Source organism: Portunus trituberculatus, chromosome 40 (genome assembly GCF_017591435.1).
Source record: "Portunus trituberculatus isolate SZX2019 chromosome 40, ASM1759143v1, whole genome shotgun sequence".
Lineage (NCBI taxonomy): Eukaryota > Metazoa > Arthropoda > Malacostraca > Decapoda > Portunidae > Portunus > Portunus trituberculatus.
The window spans coordinates 21,349,975-21,369,974 of record NC_059294.1 but is presented as its reverse complement, the minus strand read 5'-3'; the positions used below and the strand labels follow the sequence as shown (position 1 = coordinate 21,369,974).

The following is a 20,000-nucleotide window of genomic DNA, read 5'->3' as shown; positions in this document are numbered from 1 at the left end:
CAAGATCAATAAGACACTGAAGACAATAAAGCACATATCCATCAGCTGTGTCAATACTGATGGTGATTTAGGCAGACCAGACGGAGACAGAGAGCGAGAGAGGGGTGAAGTTGCAGAGCGAAGGTGCTTTGCGTGCTTACCTGTGATAATTCTGTCGTCGTTACAAATTCCTCCATCTATAATTTGATAATAAGATAATCACATAGGGAAGGTTCTGAGGGCGCGGCACTGATGATAAATGCTAAGTAAGGGTGACGCTGGCCGAGGACAAAGGGCGCAAAGGGTGTAAGCGGAAGTGAGAGTAAAGGAAAGGGGAAAAGAGAGAGACAGAGAGAGAAAGTGGGTGAGAAAGTTTTAGGAGTGGGAGAGGGAAAGAGAATGAGGACGAAGAGGGTGGAAGTAAGGAAAGAGGAATAAGGGGGAAGGTTAAAAGGATAAATGTAGATAGAGCAGGGATGAAGTGTAGAACCAGGAGGGAATATGGGAAATGTATGTGAGTGAGTAAGAGATAAGGAGAAGGAGAATGAGGTGAAGATAGCAAAGAGAAGAGGAGGATGGAAACAGGTGAAGACAATGCAGAAAGGACAGAAAATAGAGGAAAATGGAAAGGGTGAATAAGAAATAAATAAGAAAACAATATGAACGTAGAAAAGAAAAATGAACTACAACAAAAAATGATCTTGACAAAATAGAGAAAAAGAGGAAAAGAATACGGGAGGAGAGGAAAGCGGAAAATAAGGAGCGAGAATAAAATGAAGATAACAAGGAAAAAAAAGGAGTAAAAACAGGAACCAAAAGGGAATATAGAAAGAAAATAAAAGAAGACGATGGCAAAGAATAAGTAGATGTTAAGAGAGAGAGAGAGAGAGAGAGAGAGAGAGAGAGAGAGAGAGAGAGAGAGAGAGAGAGAGAGAGAGAGAGAGAGAGAGAGAGAGAGAGAGAGAGAGAGAGAACACACAAAAAGATGTAAAGACAGAAACATGAGATAGGCAACAGTGGGATGGAAACTTGAGGGCTACAACGTAAAACTCCGGGAAAGAGAATGTTCTTGAAAGTTAAAATGACAAAACCTGATTCTCTTCAAGTTAAAGAAATTGACTCAGGACTAAAGGAACCAAGTTGTCAGGTGGGGAACTTGACGAGAGAGAGAGAGAGAGAGAGAGAGAGAGAGAGAGAGAGAGAGAGAGAGAGAGAGAGAGAGAGAGAGAGAGAGAGAGAGAGAGAGAGAGAGAGAGAGAGAGAGAGAGAGAGAGAGAGAACGTAACACCCTCCAACACAACACAACACCTTCTCTCATGTGCCTCTGTTACAGTTAGCTTCCAACACATTTTTTTTCCTGCCTCTCCTCCTCGCTCCACTGCCTTCAGAACCTCACTTTAATAAACTCCACTTTTACCCATCAAACTCACTAACAAAACACTCTGCACTACTTCCTGATAACCAAAGACATTTTATTCATCCGTTCCTATCACTCAGGCTATTACTAGAAATATCTTATCACTGTAAAAAAAAATAACTAAAAAATCTACTTCACAAATTCCAGTGACCTTTTTTTTTTTATCTAATATAGTTTTTTCTTTAGTCCTTGGTAGTTCTCCCTCTTATATAATAAAATAAATAAATAAAAAAAAATCAGTCTATGAGCAAAATTGAGTGAATGTGATTTATATTAATACACTGAGAGGAGTGAATGATGTATAGCACAGTAAAGGGGGAAGCCAACCACCAGTCATTCCCTATTAACTTGTATACATGGGGCAGCAGGTCCAGTGTTTAGAATTTGATGCGAATGAAGCGAATTGGTGAATAAATGGCAATTGGATAAATGGTGAAATAATGGCTCCCGGAATGTCCTCCCACGCCCAGCCTCTGTTGGAATGTGTTTGCTTCTCACTCAGCGTCCCATTTTTATTACGAGTGCTATAGTTATTGAAGCTTTTATGATTGGGAGGCTTTTAGTGATAACGATGCTTCACTGTATTACTGTTATCATCATCATCATCATTACCATCGTCATTACCGTTATTTATCATCAGTATCACCATCACTTTGGAGTTAACAGTTATGAAATACGAAATAATCCTGCCTACCTAGTATCTACATACACCAACACCAACACCAACACCACCACCACCAGCACTACCGCGGCCAGATCAATAGAAGGGACATTAGTCGACCGCCCTGTGCATGGCATCCTGTAATAAGCTGTTTGTGGTGGCGGCAGCGGTGGTGGTGGTGGTGGTGGAGCTTCAGAAACATGTGGGTGGATTGGTATCGATAACTTTAAAGAACAGCGTTGCAAAGACTGACTAAAGGGGAGCGGAGGAAGGAGCAGAGACTAAACAGGAAAAGGGAAGGCAGGGGAGGAAAATATTGTGCGTTTTGGGCAGGATGTGGATGGGAGAGGATATCAGGAGTGAGGGGAGAGCGTGATGTGTGAGTGGATGTGAGGGTGGCGCGTGAGTAATGGGTTATGAAGTTAAGAGGAGGTGAGGGAGGGAGGGAGCTAGTGGTGAAAGGTTGAGGGGAAAGCTGATGGGAGAAGGGGTGAGCTTGGGTAATGGAAGGACGGCAGGGGGAGAGGAGGGGAGGGGGAGCTGGTGGCAGTGGCAGTGACAGCGGCAGTGGTGGCAAAGTTCGGTGCGAAAAAGTGAAATCAAGTCAAACACAATTTCACTCATCACATGTCTCCCTCGCCCTCCTGTTACACCAAGCCTCGCCGCCCCTGCCGCCGCCCTGCCACTCATTCCACTCTGCACTTCCACCCACACTTACTCATTCCACCAGCTGCCACCCTCACTATATTTCCTACTACATCTCTCCTTTCATCGCAGAAATATCTATGTAATCTGTCAAGTACACTCATTCCACTTCCTGCCACGCTTACTCATTCCACAAACTGTCATTCCTACTCCACGTCCAGCCACAGTTCATTTTCTTTCATATTACCTCTCTATTTCCATTGCAGCAATACTCTGTCATGTTCACTCTATCTGTCCCCTAACCACATTCCTTCATTGCTCAATCAAACATCTTCCCTCATGCCGCAATTATTCAAACTGTCTCCCATCTACCACACTCTCTCCTACTATTACTCCTTTCATTTCTCCAACCACACTATTCATCACAATCATTCCAGCTCTTTCCATTACAAACTCGATCACTACTTCCACTGCATCTCTTTCACTTACTCCACACACTTCATCTTCAATAACATTACGTATTACACCCAATATCATTTTCACAACACTCATATCATCCCTCCACCATCTACACACACACACACACACTCACACACTCCACGAACACTCCCTTTCTTTCTCTCCACGCTACCAGTCATACTCCTCTGTTCCTATCTTTTACTCCACCCTTCCATCCACCACAGTTTCTCTTTATACCACACTACCCGTCCCCACCACACATCACTAGACATCCACACTTTATACTCCAGTCCTCACCGCACCCCCATCCCTTCCAAATTCAGCTCGCCCCGCCACACCTTTCCCCTTCTCACTTCCACGCCAAAAAAACTTACAAAAACACCGACACACCTTTAAGCACGGTGGGGGTGGCAGCCTCTTTATCTCAACAGGTGAGCGGTAATGAGCCGAGGCGGTGAGCGGTGGAGGGTGGGAGGCAGGCAGGTGACCCAGGGGACGGAGGTAAGAGGGAGGAGAGGAGGAAAGAGGGTGAGGGAGAATAGCCACTCAACACTGCAACGTTTTTATATTTTTTTCTTCTTTGTACTTTTCTTTCGTACTTTTAGCGAAAACTGAACCTTTGATGTACTATCTTTAGAATTTTCCTCTCTTTTTCTCTCTCTCTCTTGTTCTTTGTTTCTACTTTTTTTTTTCGGGACTTCAAAATACCGAGCGTTCAATCTACAAAAATATTCAGTCTTCGCTTACACTTATTTCATATCTGACACTAACATTTTATGGGGCTGTATTTTTCCCTTCCTTCCTTTCAATCACTTCATATTTTTTCCACACGTTAACAAGGATGAGCACTAACAGTCTGTCTACCAGCATGTGCACTCACTCTCCTAGATAAACCTTCCCCTTCTGCACATCCATCACCCTTCACCACCCATTACAGCTAATACATCACAAACACCCTCCTTCCCTCCCTCAATGACGCTCCTCCTCTTCCTCCTCCTCCTTCTCCTCTTCCTCACATTACCCATCATTCACGTCTCTTCCACACCTAATATATAGCCTCAGCCCCGCCCCTCTCAGCCACACCCGAAGAAGAGGGATGAAAAATAGTTAAGGCCACGTTCTGTGATTAAAGTTTGATCTCAGGAGAGGGAGGAAGAGCGACGAAGCAAATCCTCTTTAGTTCCGCAGTGAGGCCTCGGAAACACTTCTGCCATCCTCTCCCGTTCTTTTGAGACCCGTTTCTTGGTATGTCCTGACACCGCTGGCCAAAAGTACTCCTTGGAGAGGCCGTGAGGATAGGAATTACTGGAATGAAGGGGAGGAAGGGAAGGAAAGGGGAAAGGAAGGGAAGACAAGGTTAGGGTAAAGAAGGAGGCGTAGAGTTGAGTTGTAAAGAGGAAGAACTGAAGCGAAGGGTAAAAGTGGTTAGGAAATCAGTGAGGAATTTTAGTACGAGAGAGAGAGAGAGAGAGAGAGAGAGAGAGAGAGAGAGAGAGAGAGAGAGAGAGAGAGAGAGAGAGAGAGAGAGAGAGAGAGAGAGAGAGAGAGAGAGAGAGAGAGAGAGAGAGAGACGCATTACCGTGGCCATTTACGAATATTCCTTCCATTCAACACACACGAAAAAATACACACACACACACACACACACACACACACACACACACACACACACACACACACACACACACACAGTAAACAGCCAGCCATTAGCAACAAAACGTTTCATCTCAGCCTTCCTGTAGTCGCCTCAAAAAACGTCTCCCTCTCTCACAACGTTTCCCAGCGTGGCGGGCGGCAGGGCGGCGTCCCCTCCTCTCCTCCAGCAGCATCCAAAGTGAGGAATTATGCCACAGTGGCGCTAATGCCTGGGAGGAAAAAAATTACAAGCCGGGATGTGTTTGTGAGAGCGAGAGCGAGAGAGAGAGAGAGAGAGAGAGAGAGAGAGAGAGAGAGAGAGAGAGAGAGAGGGGGGTGAGAGCATTTTCCTCTCATTATCTTTCAAGGGAGTGAAGAAAAGCAAGAGCAAAATATAATTAAACCAAAAAATGAAAAAAGAAGACACACTGGCGCTCAGCAGAGAACACGCGGATTTTTTTCTATTTTTCGCCATAAAACCGGAACGAAAATGAAAACGGGAGGGAGTGAATCCAGAATTAGATCCTTTCATACTTTCTTTACACACATAATATTTCGAGTTTTCCTTCATCCCTCCTTTCATTTCACTACCAGTCTTTCCTCCATCCCTCCCTCCCTACTCCTTTTGCGTCTTTCTTTCTCTCTTTCCCGTTCCTTTCCTCCAACCTTCCCTTCCTACTTCGGCATAAACCACGCACTGACCACCAGCTGTTACCTCCCTTCCTCTCGCCTACAAATAGCACCTTATGAGCCGTCCTGAGCCTTGCCGCACTTGTCATAAGCCCAACTCCCGCCCACAGATACCACACACTCCACTACACACGCCGCCCACGAACAGGTTACACTTCCCACACTAAGCATGTACAATGTCTCAATCTTATTTCCTGTCGAGTACAAGCTACACCTAATCCTAGCTGGCCTTATAAGATACACTCATAATTATGGTAAATTTATGCTACATTTTACCAACACCTGAATGCACACTACAAAATATACACGACACTTTGTATTTTCAAGGTCAAAATACATGACAGCAAAATAAAATCAGCACATACACTCAGCAATACCTAAAGTAACACCTTCAGCACGCAGCGTCAGACTTTCACACACGCTCCCCTCCAGCGCCGCCCCCATCCCCGCAACACCCAGAGGGACGAGGGGCACGTCACACGCTCGCTCCTCTCGTTACACCTGAGTAGTCTACCTGTGTACCCGCGGGTCTGTGAAGGTGAGTATGGGAGATGTAATGGATGGTGGTCATGTAGGGAAGATGGGGGTCAGCGCTCTCTCTCTCTCTCTCTCTCTCTCTCTCTCTCTCTCTCTCTCTCTCTCTCTCTCTCTCTCTCTCTCTCTCTCTCTCTCTCTCTCTCTCATTACATTAATAATTACATGTTTCAATCCGTATTATTAAGAGTATTTGATAACCACAGTCATTCAAACACAACTCTTCCAACTCCCTCACCACCACCACCACCACCACCACCACCAGCTCACCAGATGTCGGGCAAGTTTAGGGTAAAGTATCTGTTTATGTAAATTCCAGCGTATTTGTCGAGAGATCTACATTTCTATGTTAATATTCTGTCCACATCAACCACCACTGGCCCCCTCGCTCCAAATATCCCTGCCCATCCACTCCCTTCCCCTCTCTCTCTCTCTCTCTCTCTCTCTCTCTCTCTCTCTCTCTCTCTCTCTCTGTGCCTCCTCTTCCATCTCTCTCCCCCTCTCTCAGCCTCGGCAGTATGTTTTCCACACCCCATTGTAAGGCAGCCACGCCATCACCACCATCACCACCACCAACATCACCATCATCACCATCAACAAGCCAACACCTCAAAGATAGCGCTGTGGTGACTGTGTGAATGAATACTGACCTTTATATTCTGCAAGACAGTGATCAGGGAGAGAGAGAGAGAGAGAGAGAGAGAGAGAGAGAGAGAGAGAGAGAGAGAGAGAGAGAGAGAGAGAGAGAGAGAGAGAGAGAGAGAGAGAGAGAGAGAGAGAGAGAGAGAGAGAGAGAGAGAGAGAGAGAGAGAGAGAGAGAGAGAGAGTTAAGCCAAAATAACCCCGCCTTCTTAATTTCCCGCTGGGGCAGAATGAAGCACCGAAAATATTATTACTGTCTCTCTTACTTGCCTTGTTTCTTTACTCCCTCCTCGTGTGTACCTTGCCTCTCTCTCTCTCTCTCTCTCTCTCTCTCTCTCTCTCTCCTCGTGCCTCGGGAGTGAGATGGATGGAGGAGCGGATGGACAGACAGATGGATAGGAGGAAGGCGAGTCGTGGATTTATTGAGATGGACGGATATTGATAAAGAGACATTGGCGGTTCTCCTGAAGATCACGAAGATGAATAGCGGGGAAATTTTTGAAACACAACCCCAAATACCCCCGTCTCCCTCTCTCTCTCTCTCTCTCTCTCTCTCTCTCTCTCTCTCTCCATCATTCCACCTCCCTCCCTTCTATCTCCCTATCTTTTCCCCACTCTCCTTCCCCTTCTTCTCCCCTCCCTTTACCCAGGCAGCCACTCACTCTTCTAAAATGTCTGAGCTATTGAGATTGGAAGAGCCAGAAACGTAGCCTCCTCCTCCTCCTCCTCCTCCTCCTCCTCCTCCTCTGGTCTCCATTCATGTGCAGGGAAGCAAAATGTGACTTCTGGAGATTGCTGCAAGATGACAATAGATAAAAGTAGTAGTAGTAGTAGTAGTAGTAGTAGTAGTACGTAAGGTCTTGGTAACAGTAGTAATGCTATTATTAATGGTAGTAAGGATGGTTCAAAAGTAGCAATAATAGTTATATTAGGAGGAGGAGGAGGAGGAGGAGAAGAGTGCATTAGTAGTAGTAGTAGTAGTAGTAGTAGTAGTAGTAGTAGTAGTAGTAGTAGTAGTAGTAGTAGTAGTAGTAGTAGTAGTAGTAGTAGTAGTAGCTGTAGTAGTAGTAGTAGTAGTAGAAGTAGTATCAGCACCTAAGACTCAACGTTGAATCGGATCGGCTTAAAAAGGATCCAGATACTTCCAGTCCACCTGATGAGAGCGAAGAAGAGGAGGAGGCGGATGAGGATGAGGAGGAGGAGGAGGATGAGGAGGAGGAGGAGGAGGAGGAGGAGGAGGAGGAGGAGGAGGAGGAGGAGCAGGAACAGAAGGAGGAGCAGGAGCAGGAGCAAGAGCAGGACAAGAGCAAGAGCAGGAGGAAGAAGAGCAGTAGCAGGAGCAGAAGCAGGAGGAGGAGGAACAGAAGAAAGAAGAGAAGAAGGAGAAGGAGAATAAAGAGAAAAAGGAAAAGGAGGAGGAAGTGGAGGAAGAATACAAAGGAATACAAAGGAAAACAAACAGCAACAGACACTTAGGTCCTTACTAGGCTGTTTGTGGAGACTATCTACTACAAAGAAAGGAATAAAAGGAAATAACAGAGAACAACAGCCATACTGGGCCTAACAAGGTTGTCAGTGTGATTACGTTACCACTGCAGGTATCTCAGAGAACCAAATGTTAAAAGGACATGTTTGTAATAAAAAGCATGAAAATTAGATATACACTTTGATTAGCGTCGCCTAGAGAATAAAATGCCAAAAGGAGAACTTACATTGAAAAGCACGAAAAACTAGTAACAGGAAGGGAAGGTGTAGGAGGCAAAGAAGGTAGGAGTAATAATAATAAAAGAGGAGGAGGAGGAGGAGGAGGAGGAGGAGGAGGAGGAGGAGGAGGAGGAGGAGGAGGAGGAGGACGACGACGACGACGACGAGCAGTAGGACGAGGACTAGGACGAAGACGAGGAGGAGGAGGAGAAGAAGAAGAACGAGGAAACGAAAAGAAGAAGATAAGCAGGAAAACAGAGAGGAGAAGAGGGAAGAGAGCAGACACGGGAGAGAAGTAAAGAGAAGGGAAAAGAGGAGGATATTTTAAGGGGGAAGTACGGAAGAGGAAAACGAGGAGAGGAGGAGGGAAGGTGTTTCAAGTAGGGAGAGAAGGAGAGGAGGCGGAGGAAGGAAATGATGGGAGGAAGGAGGGAGATGAACCGCCTCGGGATTCCACCGATGAGTTGAAAAGAGGAACTGTAGATTTTATGGAATTTCCCCTCTTTTGGAGAGAGAGAGAGAGAGAGAGAGAGAGAGAGAGAGAGAGAGAGAGAGAGAGAGAGAGAGAGAGAGAGAGAGAGAGAGAGAGAGAGTGTGAGAGACTGACAGACAAATATACAGACTGACAGAAATATACCCATACATATAGACAGACAAACAGATAGAAGAGCAGCCAGTGAGGAACATTACTTGAATTACTCGTAGTATTAAAAGGGACTAAAAATATATGCATAACATACGAAAATACTATAAATATACTTTTACAGAATTTAACGAAGCAAAACTATCTACTCGTAAGCACACACACACACACACACACACACACACTGAAACACTAAACATAACCCTTGTTAACACCAGCAAAACACTTCACAACGCTAAACATTTACTTTCCACACTCATAAAACTCACTCACCTAAATGGGAAACATACGTGCACTAATTAAATATTCCACTAAGCTTGTTAAAATCTCCACCATTGTACAAAAAATAAAGATACATTCAAATTAATAATAAATAACAAACCGAACAGTGAGTCACCGGAGCCTTTACTGCACAGAGGAGGCAGGAAGCGAGAGACTGTTGAGCTCTAATTACCTGTAGCTAACAAGGCAGGTGTCTCCCCCTTTGTAACAGACGAGAGGAGGCCGATGGAGACTCACGTTACTTACTACTAACGAGACCTGGCGTTCTTACCTTGATAGCCAGCTCCTGCACGCAGCTGATGTTGTCGTACACGCCGCTCTCCATGGTGCCTACTGTGTGCTGAGACATGACCGAAGTATGAAGGTCTTAGAGGGAAGCGCTGTGAGACCCAAGCTTAGGATCTCACTAGGTCTTCTGGCTTCTACAAATTGCCGAGTGGCTCACATCCTCGTAACCCCATGCCTGGGTGTGGCGAGGATCCGATGATCAGGGATATAGGTTTTGATCCCCTATGATGCGTCACACTTCACTCTGAATACACACTTCAAACACTTTTTTCTTCACGATATTAAAGGTTCACACTCAAGTCATCCTCGTAACACTGATCTACACCTTCACACCATCGCTAATACTTGCAGTGCACACTATTTCGTTGATGTCCGTCACGCTCTCACTAAATGGATAGCAACGAGTTTAGCATGATTTTCCTGTAGGGAGGAGACGATAAGTAGGTATGGAAGGCGGTGAACATGACAGTGGTGGTGATAATGGTGTTGTTGCAAGGCTTTACTGATTGACGAAATGTGTTGATGAGGATGAATCACGACAAAAACCGGTTTGATTAATAATCTCGATAATGGTTTTCTTATGTCTCTTGTGATTAACACCATCAATACAGCAACGACGGAACAAAGAATACTACACACTTAACCCCCCACACACACACACACACACACACACACACACACACACACACACACACACACACACACACACACATCATCGAACACTCACATTAATGAATAAACATAACTGGAAATGAATGGTACACGAAAAACACATTTTTATATGGAAAACGCGTTCATATTTGTCGTGGTGAAAATAGGTTTTGCTAAAATAAACCGGATACTAATAGTAGTAATTTTTATATTGCAAACACACACACACACACACACACACACACACACACACACACACACACACACACACACACACATAGCTACCGCCGTTGAAAGTTGTAATATGATTACCATTAAAACAGCATCGAATTTCCTTTGCAACACGATAGCCATAAAAATTCCAATTATCACCAAATTTATCACTTCGCCGGAGACTTTTATGGAGGGAGGAAATGAGCGGAAGAGCTTTAAAAGGCGAGTAATAGTGGTGCCTGTCATGCTCTTCCCTTTCCTTCCTTTCCTTCCAATTCCCTTCACTTGCCCACACGTGCCCAGAGTAGAACAAAGCACCCAGAATGCGTCCAGCAAGGGGGAAGTGTGTGTGTGTGTGTATGTGTGTGTGTGTGTGTGTGTGTGTGTGTGTGTGTGTGTGTGTGTGTGTGTGTGTGTGTGTGTATCATCACCCACACATCCCATCATAAAGTAAGGATCAAGCTCATAATCAGGTTACTTTCCTCTTCCTTCATCGCGGTGACTAAATCAACGAGCTAACCAAGAGCACGAGTTGCACTTCCAGCCTCACACAAAGGAAAACAATACCACCACTGACTGCTCTGCTGCTCTTTCTCTCTTGTTCCTTTGCACTTCACGCCACGTATTACGCTTTCCTCACTATACCAGTTTGACCAATAAAAGAAAGAGTATGCTTTTTATTTCTTCCTTGTCATATACTTTTTTTTTTCACACCAGTTTCCATATTTAGAAGTTTTAGCCAATTGTGCAGTAAAAAAAAAGGGGGGGGGGGCAAAACTCTATTCAATGATACTGGCGTTAATTCTTTTTAAGTATTTTAAAATCATTTGGTGTTCGTAATTCACTTCCCAAGGGAGAATAAGATGGAAGTTTCGCTCAAAACATGTAGTAAACCATCAAGGCCTCTTATATGTATCCGAATATGTTCATGAGAGACAGTAATAATTATGAAAAAAAATGTATCCATAATAATGACGATAAAAATAGTAATATTAAATGATAATAATAATAATGATAAAAATAATAACAATAATAGCAATAATAATAATAAATAATAACCTAATACTAGTACTAATAATAATAATAATAATATAATAATAATAATAATAATAATAATAATAACAACAACAAAAAGTTATGATACCTCGGCGTGTGTATAAAAATTCTTTGCATTTAGTGAAAAAAATATATGGTACCAAACTTTTGCTGCATTGCAATTTGTAGATTTTGAAAAAAAAAGTTTGGGTTTGTGTCTTTTAGTATACAGGATTGAAAATGTTTTTGGTTTGGTTTAGTTTTGGTGATTTTTTTTTGTGCGTCATTATTAGTTAAAAAGTATCAATGATCATATATTATTCTCTAATCCCACACAATATGATTTTTTTTCCTTATCCCAATCTAATTAATACCTTCACACCTAATACCACACCTTTACTCTCTTCCTCCTCCTTCGTTCCTCTCCTTTCATGTTGCTCTTGACTAATCCCGCGTTTTCTTTATCCTTCCTTCGCTTTTCCTCTGCTGCCTCTTCCCCCAGCGAGCTCTCTTCAAAACCTAAGTCGTTCGCGGAAAGAGATTGGATGCCATACAGAGACGCATTAGATCTTCTTGATGCCGCAAACATGGAATTCAATCCTTTGTCTGAGAGAGGAATCCAAGTCGGTGTCTGCATCTCGACTCAATTCCATACGTCATAAATTTTACTTTTATTTCTATGAAGATTTTGTGCCGATCTGACGAAAGAGGTGAAAAATAGCTAGCAATGGCGAGGATGACGATATGAAGAGTATAAAGATAAAAAAAAATAGATGAAATAATAGATAACAAACATGTGGATAAGAAAAGTAAAAAAAAAAAAAGCGAGGAGGAAGAAATCTAATACTAAAGCAAAGGCTGAAAACTGCAAAAGGTGAATCAAAGTAACTGTATATAGACGGAGAAGAGAAACGTAAATATTGTAATAGAAAAATTCGTGGCAAAAAATAATATAGAAAGTATTACGAAAAGAAGTGAGAAAAACATTATAAACTTGTATACTTCAAACGACAAACAAAAAACAATAAAGAAAAATAACAGGTTAAATCCACTTCCTTTATATTTTCCAGCCTCAAACTGTTCCCTTTGAAACCCAATAGGCAAATCTTCTCCACACATGTCCTGCCACCAATGACTCTCACTTCCACCGTCTCTCCCTCATTCACTTACCTATGCTATCCCATTCACCGTCTACCTCTCTATATCCTCCCTGCCACATATGACGTCTCTCCTCCTCCTCCTCCTCTTCCTCCTCTACCGCAAATATAAGACAACAATCACCCGTCTTTCATTCTATAACGCTCGGAGTGGAGGAGAAAGGGTGCGGGAGGGCTGATGGGTGATATTCTTTTTTTCTTAGAGGAGGGTACTTTTCCGCCTTTTACTTTCCCTCCTCTCTTTTCTTGACGTGGAATGAGGGAGGAAGAGGTCGAGAAATGAAACGAGGAAGAAAGGCAGAAAAAGGTTGCATTATCAGAGGAAAATAAGTAATGTTTTGTAAGTTTTATGGTAAATGATTGTTCTGTCTGTTTGTTTTTATGTCTACTACGAGTAATCTCTCTCTCTCTCTCTCTCTCTCTCTCTCTCTCTCTCTCTCTCTCTCTCTCTCTCTTTGTCTGCTTGTTTTTTTTTTATCTATCCCAATCTGTCTCTTTGTTTTTATGTTTTCCTGTCTCTATCTGTCTGTTTGCTTCTATCTCTCCCAATATCTATCTGTCTGTTTGTTTTTATCTCTTCCTGACTCTATCTGTCTGCTTGTTTTTATATCTCCCAATCTCTATTTGTCTGTTTGTCTGTTGCCACCACTATACCAGTCATTTACACTCTCCTCCTCACAATACTAACACTACCTTCCCTTCCCACCTTTCATAATACAAACTCGTACGTAGACATAAGCCAGTATTCACGAACTCTTTGCTCTCTCACCACAAAGACGAAGAGTCAAGGTCTCAAGAATGTGCCTCCTATTGATAAAGCAGAAATCTTGTTAACCTATCACTAGAACCATAGACAGCCATAAAGGAAAGCGTGTCATTTCAACTAGAGCCTTATGAAAGTAGTGGAGGTGAGACACAGGAGCGATTCATATAATGTAATCCATATACTCATACCACCACAAACCACATCACAGCCACCCCGTCCACTCAAACCCTACCAATTCCCATCTCACCAACCATACCAATATACGCCTTACACCAAACTACCTAACCCACTACACTCCCTCCTTTCACCAACACCGCCTACTCCCCGGCCCACGTCCCTAATACCACCAGCCACCCGCAGCCCCGCCTCCCACCCTCATCTGAATGACAAACTGGGCGGATGACACGCTGCCTCGTCTGGTGCAGCCCTCATCAGGTAAATTCTGTTAAGTTTGGAGAGGCTTGGTGCTCAGAGGTGCAGGAAGGAAACGGGAGAGGGAAGGAGGAAGAGGAAGACAAGGATGAGGAAGAGGAGCAGGGTTATGATGATGACTCGGAGGAGGAGGGGGAGGAGAAGGAGGAATACAAAGGAATACAAAGAAAGTCAGCATTGTAATAGACATCGGGAGACTATCAAGTAACAGTGGTCCATATTTTTCTCAGCAGGCCTTTTTCTTCAAAGGACTATTTTGTCTTCTAGTTTTGTTGCCCTTGGTGAGCGTCCCTCGGAAAAAGAGAAAAAAACACCACTATTTGCAGAAGAGATAGGATAGCGCAGAAAGATGAAGGGTACTATAAAGGAGGAGGAGGAGGAGGAGGAGGAGGAGGAGGAGGAGGAGGAGAAGGAGGAGGAAGGAGGAGGAGGAGAAGGAGAAGAAAAGGAGGAGGAGGAGGAGGAGGAGGAGGAGGAGGAGGAGGAGGAGGAGGAGGAGGAGGAGGAGGAGGAGGAGGAGGAGGAGGAGGAGGAGGAGAAGAAGAAGAAAGAGAAGGAGAAGGAGAAAGAGGAAAAACAGAAGGAGAAGGACAAGGAATAGGACAAGGAGGAGTAGGAGGAGAAGGAGAAGGAGAAGGAGAAGGAGAAGAAAAAGGAGGAGGAGGAGGAGGAGGAGTAGGAGGAGAAGGAGAAGGAGGAAGAGAAGGAGAAGGAGGAGGAGAACAAAGGAACAGAGGAATATCAGATACAATTCAAACCCTTGGTGGCTTATCATGAGGTTACCTGTTTGAAGGAAAGGCTCTCCTCTGCCAGTCTTCCCCCGTAATATGAAGGATTGGAACGAAGGATTTGACTGCTCACACAAAGGAAAAGGAAGACTAAGAGAAGGACAAGAAATAAGGAAAGGAAAAGATTAGAGGAAACACAATAAAGAAGACACAAAGAAGAAAAGTTGAGATGATGCTTATATTTTAGTTAATATGAGAGAGAGAGAGAGAGAGAGAGAGAGAGAGAGAGAGAGAGAGAGAGAGAGAGAGAGAGAGAGAGAGAGAGAGAGAGAGAGAGAGAGAGAGAGAGAGAGAGAGAGAGAGAGAGAGAGAGAGAGAGGAGCAATAAGAAAACTCACTAATAAGACAAAATAGCAACAAAAGAGAGAGAGAAAAAAAACAGCACAAATAATACTGAAAAAAAAAAAAATCTCGAAATTCAGCCCAATTTTTTTCTTTCCCCTGGCAGAAGCAAATACAATTTTTTAACCCTATAATTTCTTTATTCAAATTTTTGTACCCTCATAAAGGCGCTGTGTCACTCTGGCGAAATTTTGGTGCCACCTTTATTGTTGGAAGGGGTGGAGGAGGAGGAGGAGGAGGAGGAGGAGGAGGAGGAGCACGAGGAGGAGGACGAGGGGAGGACGAAGACGAGGAGGATGAAGGGAGGAAGGGAAGGACGAGGAGGAGTACGAGAAGGAGGACGAGAAAGAGGAAACCGAAGAGGACGAGGACGAGATCGAAGAGGAAGAGGAGGAGGTAGACGAGGACGAGAACGAGGAGGAGGATGACGAGGAGGAGGAGGAAGAGGAAGAGGAGGAGGAAGAAGAAGAAGAAAAAAAAAAAAAGAAGAAGAGGAAGAGGAAGAGGAGGAGGAGGAGGAGGAGGAGGAGAAGGAGAAAGAGAAGAAGGAGAAGGAGGAGGAGGAGGAGGAGGAGGAGGAGGAGGAGGAGGAGGAGGAGGAGGAAGAGGAAGAGGACGAGGACGAAGACGAAGAGGACAAAGACGAGGACAAAGACGAGGACTAGATCGAGGAGGAGGAGGAGGAGGACGAGGAGGAGAAGGAAGAGCAGGAGGAGGAGGAGGAGAGATAAAGATCAAAAAAGAAAGATATGTATGTGGAGAGCAAAGAAATAGGAAGAAAAAGAGAGAAAAAATGAAAAAAAAAAAAAACAGATGGAAAGAAGGAAGGAGAAGGGGATGAAGAAAGGAGGGCGAGGCGAATATGATAAATGGATGGAAATGAGAAAAGCAAATGCAAATAATAAATACCATGAATATGCAAGAGTAAGATAAATGCAAATCGAATGGAGGTCATGGAAAAGAGAGAGAGAGAGAGAGAGAGAGAGAGAGAGAGAGAGAGAATGGTGCACTGCTGTCCTATTTTCTGCTTATCTGAACTACAAACGCTTAAAATAGGTCTCTCTCTCTCTCTCTCTCTCTCTCTCTCTCTCTCTCTCTCTCTCTACTATTTCTTCTCTCCATCCCCTTCATAGTAATCTTTCTTCGAATTTAAGCCATACAAAATAAGGAAGCTCAATATAACCTTTCCTCTTCCTCTTCCTCTTCTTCTTCTTTTTCCCCTTCTTCCTCTTTCTCCTCCTCCTCCTCCTCCACTTTTTTCCCCTTCCTCCCTTTTCTTCCACCACATCCATTCTCTCTATCATTTCCTCATCTTCTACCAACGTTCCTCTTTTATCTTCTTTTTCATTCAGTTCCTTATACTGTTCCTCCCCTTTATCTACATCTTAATGACCCTTAACTCTGCCATTATCTCCTTCACCTCTTCCTCTTCTTGCTCTTCCTTATCTTCGTTCTCTGTTTTTATTTCACTCCTCCTCAATCTACTCGTTCTCTTCCTTCTCTTTATCTACACTTTTGCATCTCTCACTCTTCCTCCTCCTTTTTTGTTCATGTCCTTCCTTATTTACATTATTATTGCATATCTTCTTTGTCTCCTCTCCCTCTTCCCTCTCCCTCTCCCGGCGTGATAACAAAACAAAGAGTAGTAAAAACGAATGGAATGAAGGAATAAATGAAAAAGAGACATTAACACGTATCTTCATCTCATCAGGACCCGTAAAGGAAATGCAGGTGTTGTCTGTCTGTCTGTTTGTTTGTCTCTCTGTCTGGCTGGCTGGGTGGGTGTCTGGTTGGCTAGTTGTCTGTCTGTTTGTCTGTCTGGCTGGGTGTCTGGTTGGCTAGTTGTCTGTCTGTTTGTCTGTCTGGCTGGGTGTCTGGTTGGCTGGTTGGCAGGCTGTCGGTTTCTGTGTCTTTAATAATGTTTGTTTGATGTGTTTAATAATTTCCTTTTCTCTCAGTTTTTTGGTTTGGTTAATGTGAATCTCTCTCTCTCTCTCTCTCTCTCTCTCTCTCTCTCTCTCTCTCTCTCTCTCTCTCTCTCTCTCTCATCCATCTATCATACACGTTAATGCATCTTCCATTACTTTCTCTTTCTTTTATTTTCATTATCCTGCAACTCACCCACGGTCCAATTTGGGTCAATAATCACACCCTATCTCCCCACCACACCTGTCTGCCTTCACTCACTCCTCTGTTCCCAACCCCGCCCCGTCTTGTCTCACCCAAACCAGTCTCGCCCCGTCCTACCTCGCCCAGTCCTCAAACACGTGGGGCGACAAACAGGCCACTTACGGGAAACACCCAATTACCCCCAAGTGGAAAATTGGTTCGGTCAAGTCTTCCTCTGTCGCGGCGATGCCAAGCTGATGCCTCGCGTTAGTGCCACGTCTCCTGTTTCACCTCTGTCGCCTCAGCCTTGTCACGTCTCCTCCGATGTATTCCAGTCCTCATGTTTTTGTCCTATTTCGTTCTAGTTCAAGGTTATGTTAGTTTCTATGTTCTCAAGCTCGTTCACTTTTTTTCCTTAAGTCTCACACACGTTTTTGCAACTCCCCACTTTTTGTTTCAGTCTATACGTCTTCCTCCTCCCACGCCTCCTAACCCACGCCCATATTCTGAAACTCTTCTGGGACATAATTCTACTACATTGGAAAAGCTCTACTTGAGATTACACGTGTTTTCAACGGCGCTTTCTTTATGGTCCTAGTGACCGATCAAGATTTCTTCATTATTAACAGCAGGAACACTTTTGAGAACAGAGTTAATCATCTCTATAACTTTGAAAAATAATCATAGTGAGAGAGCAAAGCGTTTCTGAACACTGAACTTACACGTTTACTAATCTACACGCCCTTCAATCTGCACCTCACTCGGCCCATACCTATGTCAGTCCGCCGTCACCTCACACTCCCACGCCCTACAGCCTTCAAACACACGCCTCTTTTAGTACTTCCTGTTTACTCAAGTTCAAACACCTCGCTCTAGTACCAGACGCGGCTCCCAAACGTCCCATGACAGTCTGAGGTGTATTGATGAAGTCACAGGTGTTGTTATGTATACATGCACCGCTATATGAGATCATTTATAGTATTACCATGACATTCTCCAATAAGTACATATATTCTAGGATGTTAGACACAAATGAACACAAATAAGGAAAGAAAGAAAGACAGAGAATTAAAGTAAGTTAAAGAAAGAAATGCCAGAAATACATAAAAAGAAAGAGAAAAAGATAAGGAAAGAAAGATTTTGTATAATTTCATTGATCCTTTTCAGTGCAGTAGATCAAGTGATTTTTTTCGTGTGCCTCGTCTATGCACCAGAACTGACATTATTATCAGTGGACGCTTATGTAAACCTTGTAAATGACTCGCTTTACTTCCCATAACATTTATTGACACGTGTAACACTACTCCGCCTGCTGCAATGTTCGAGAACTTTTTGCAACATTGACGTTTTGGTTTATAATATTTCCAGCACTTTTTTTCTTTTCTTGTTTTTGTGTGACTGGCACTACTACTACTACTACTACTACTACTACTACTACTACTACTACTACTACTACTACTACAACTACTACCATAACAACAACAACACATAACATTTATTGACACGTGTAACACTACTCCGCCTGCTGCAATGTTCCAGAACTTTTTGCAACATTGACGTTTTGGTTTATAATATTTCCAGCACTTTTTTTCTTTTCTTGTTTTTGTGTGACTGGCACTACTACTACTACTACTACTACTACTACTACTACTACTTCTACTACTGCTACTACTACTACCAACACTAAACACCACACATTTCACCCACGGTCTTAAACATATCTAAGCAAATAATAACGAAACCAGTGTGTGTGTGTGTGTGTGTGTGTGTGTGTGTGTGTGTGTGTGTGTGTGTGTGTGTGTGTGTGTGTGTGTGTGTGTGTGTGTGTGTGTGTGCGAAATAATGTGAATCTTCTCTTAGCTCCTCACAATTTAGGTACACTTTTAACAGCTTTAACATATTTTCTCCTTCCTTCCTTCCTTCCTTCTTGGACACGTGGATGTCATTACCTGGTTCTAACTTCACTGCTTCTTACCCGGAGTTCTGTTCCTTAATTATTTCCTCCTTTTTTTTATCATTTCGTTCGTGTGGGATTCCTACTTTGAGAAATTCTGCGGCTTTTTCTCATGACAACGTTCAAAAGACTTATTGTCAAATCTTCAAAGAATATGCTCCTTCGGAAGAGAAGATAGCCCCCCCCCACTCTCTCTCTCTCTCTCTCTCTCTCTCTCTCTCTCTCCTCCGTCTCTCCCTTAAGATCCCCTCCCAAGATCTCTCCGGCATAGTTCTCCTTAATCTCCTCGGATCTCCCTCCATCTTATTCTCCTCCGCTTTGTAGCTACTCCTCCCTCCCTCCCTCCCTCACCTCTCTTCTCTACCTTTAATATGCTCTCTCTCTCTCTCTCTCTCTCTCTCTCTCTCTCTCTCTCTGTCTCGTAACATCGTACACTTCCTTCCACACCTTCCTTATGTATTCCCTTCTTTCCACCATCACCGGACTCTTCAACACAAGGTTTTTACTAACGCACATGACACTGCGTCGAGTATCCATTTATCACTACTCCCTCACTGAACCCCACTCCTACTTCCTCGACCACATTCATTACCGCACTTCTATAACGTTAGAACTACATTTTGATACGTCTCAGCGTTTCATCCCAACCGTTTCAGCGCGTTTTAGGAAGGATATCATTGAGTTTTTTTCAAAGATTTCCAGCCAGTAATGATGGTTCAATGAGGATTCTGTGTCAATTAGGAAAAGAAATTGAGAATCCTTTTAATTATCTCTGTGGCCTTCGAACACAGTACACGTGATTCTGAATACGAATATTACCCATAGCATTTCAAAATACGAACATGAAACAATTCTCTTGTCACCATAGCTGTCTTGTGGAGCGTCTTGGAGGAGGAGGAGGAGGAGGAGGAGGAAGAGGAGGAGGAGGAGGACTGTCATATGAGCTAACTGTCAACCACTACTAATTCCTGAAC

At 43.6% G+C, this 20,000-nt stretch overlaps 1 protein-coding gene and 1 long non-coding RNA gene across 2 annotated transcripts in view; both read right to left on the bottom strand.

Moving 5' to 3' along the window:
- LOC123516335 (uncharacterized protein CG43867-like) overlaps window positions 1-20,000 on the bottom strand; it is a 769,337-nt gene that overhangs the window by 307,424 nt on the left and 441,913 nt on the right.
- LOC123516336 overlaps window positions 9,852-20,000 on the bottom strand; it is a 34,861-nt gene continuing 24,712 nt past the window's right edge. The window contains exon 2 of the long non-coding RNA XR_006678172.1: window positions 9,852-9,999. This is a non-coding gene — a long non-coding RNA (uncharacterized LOC123516336). The remainder of the gene's footprint in view (window positions 10,000-20,000) is intronic.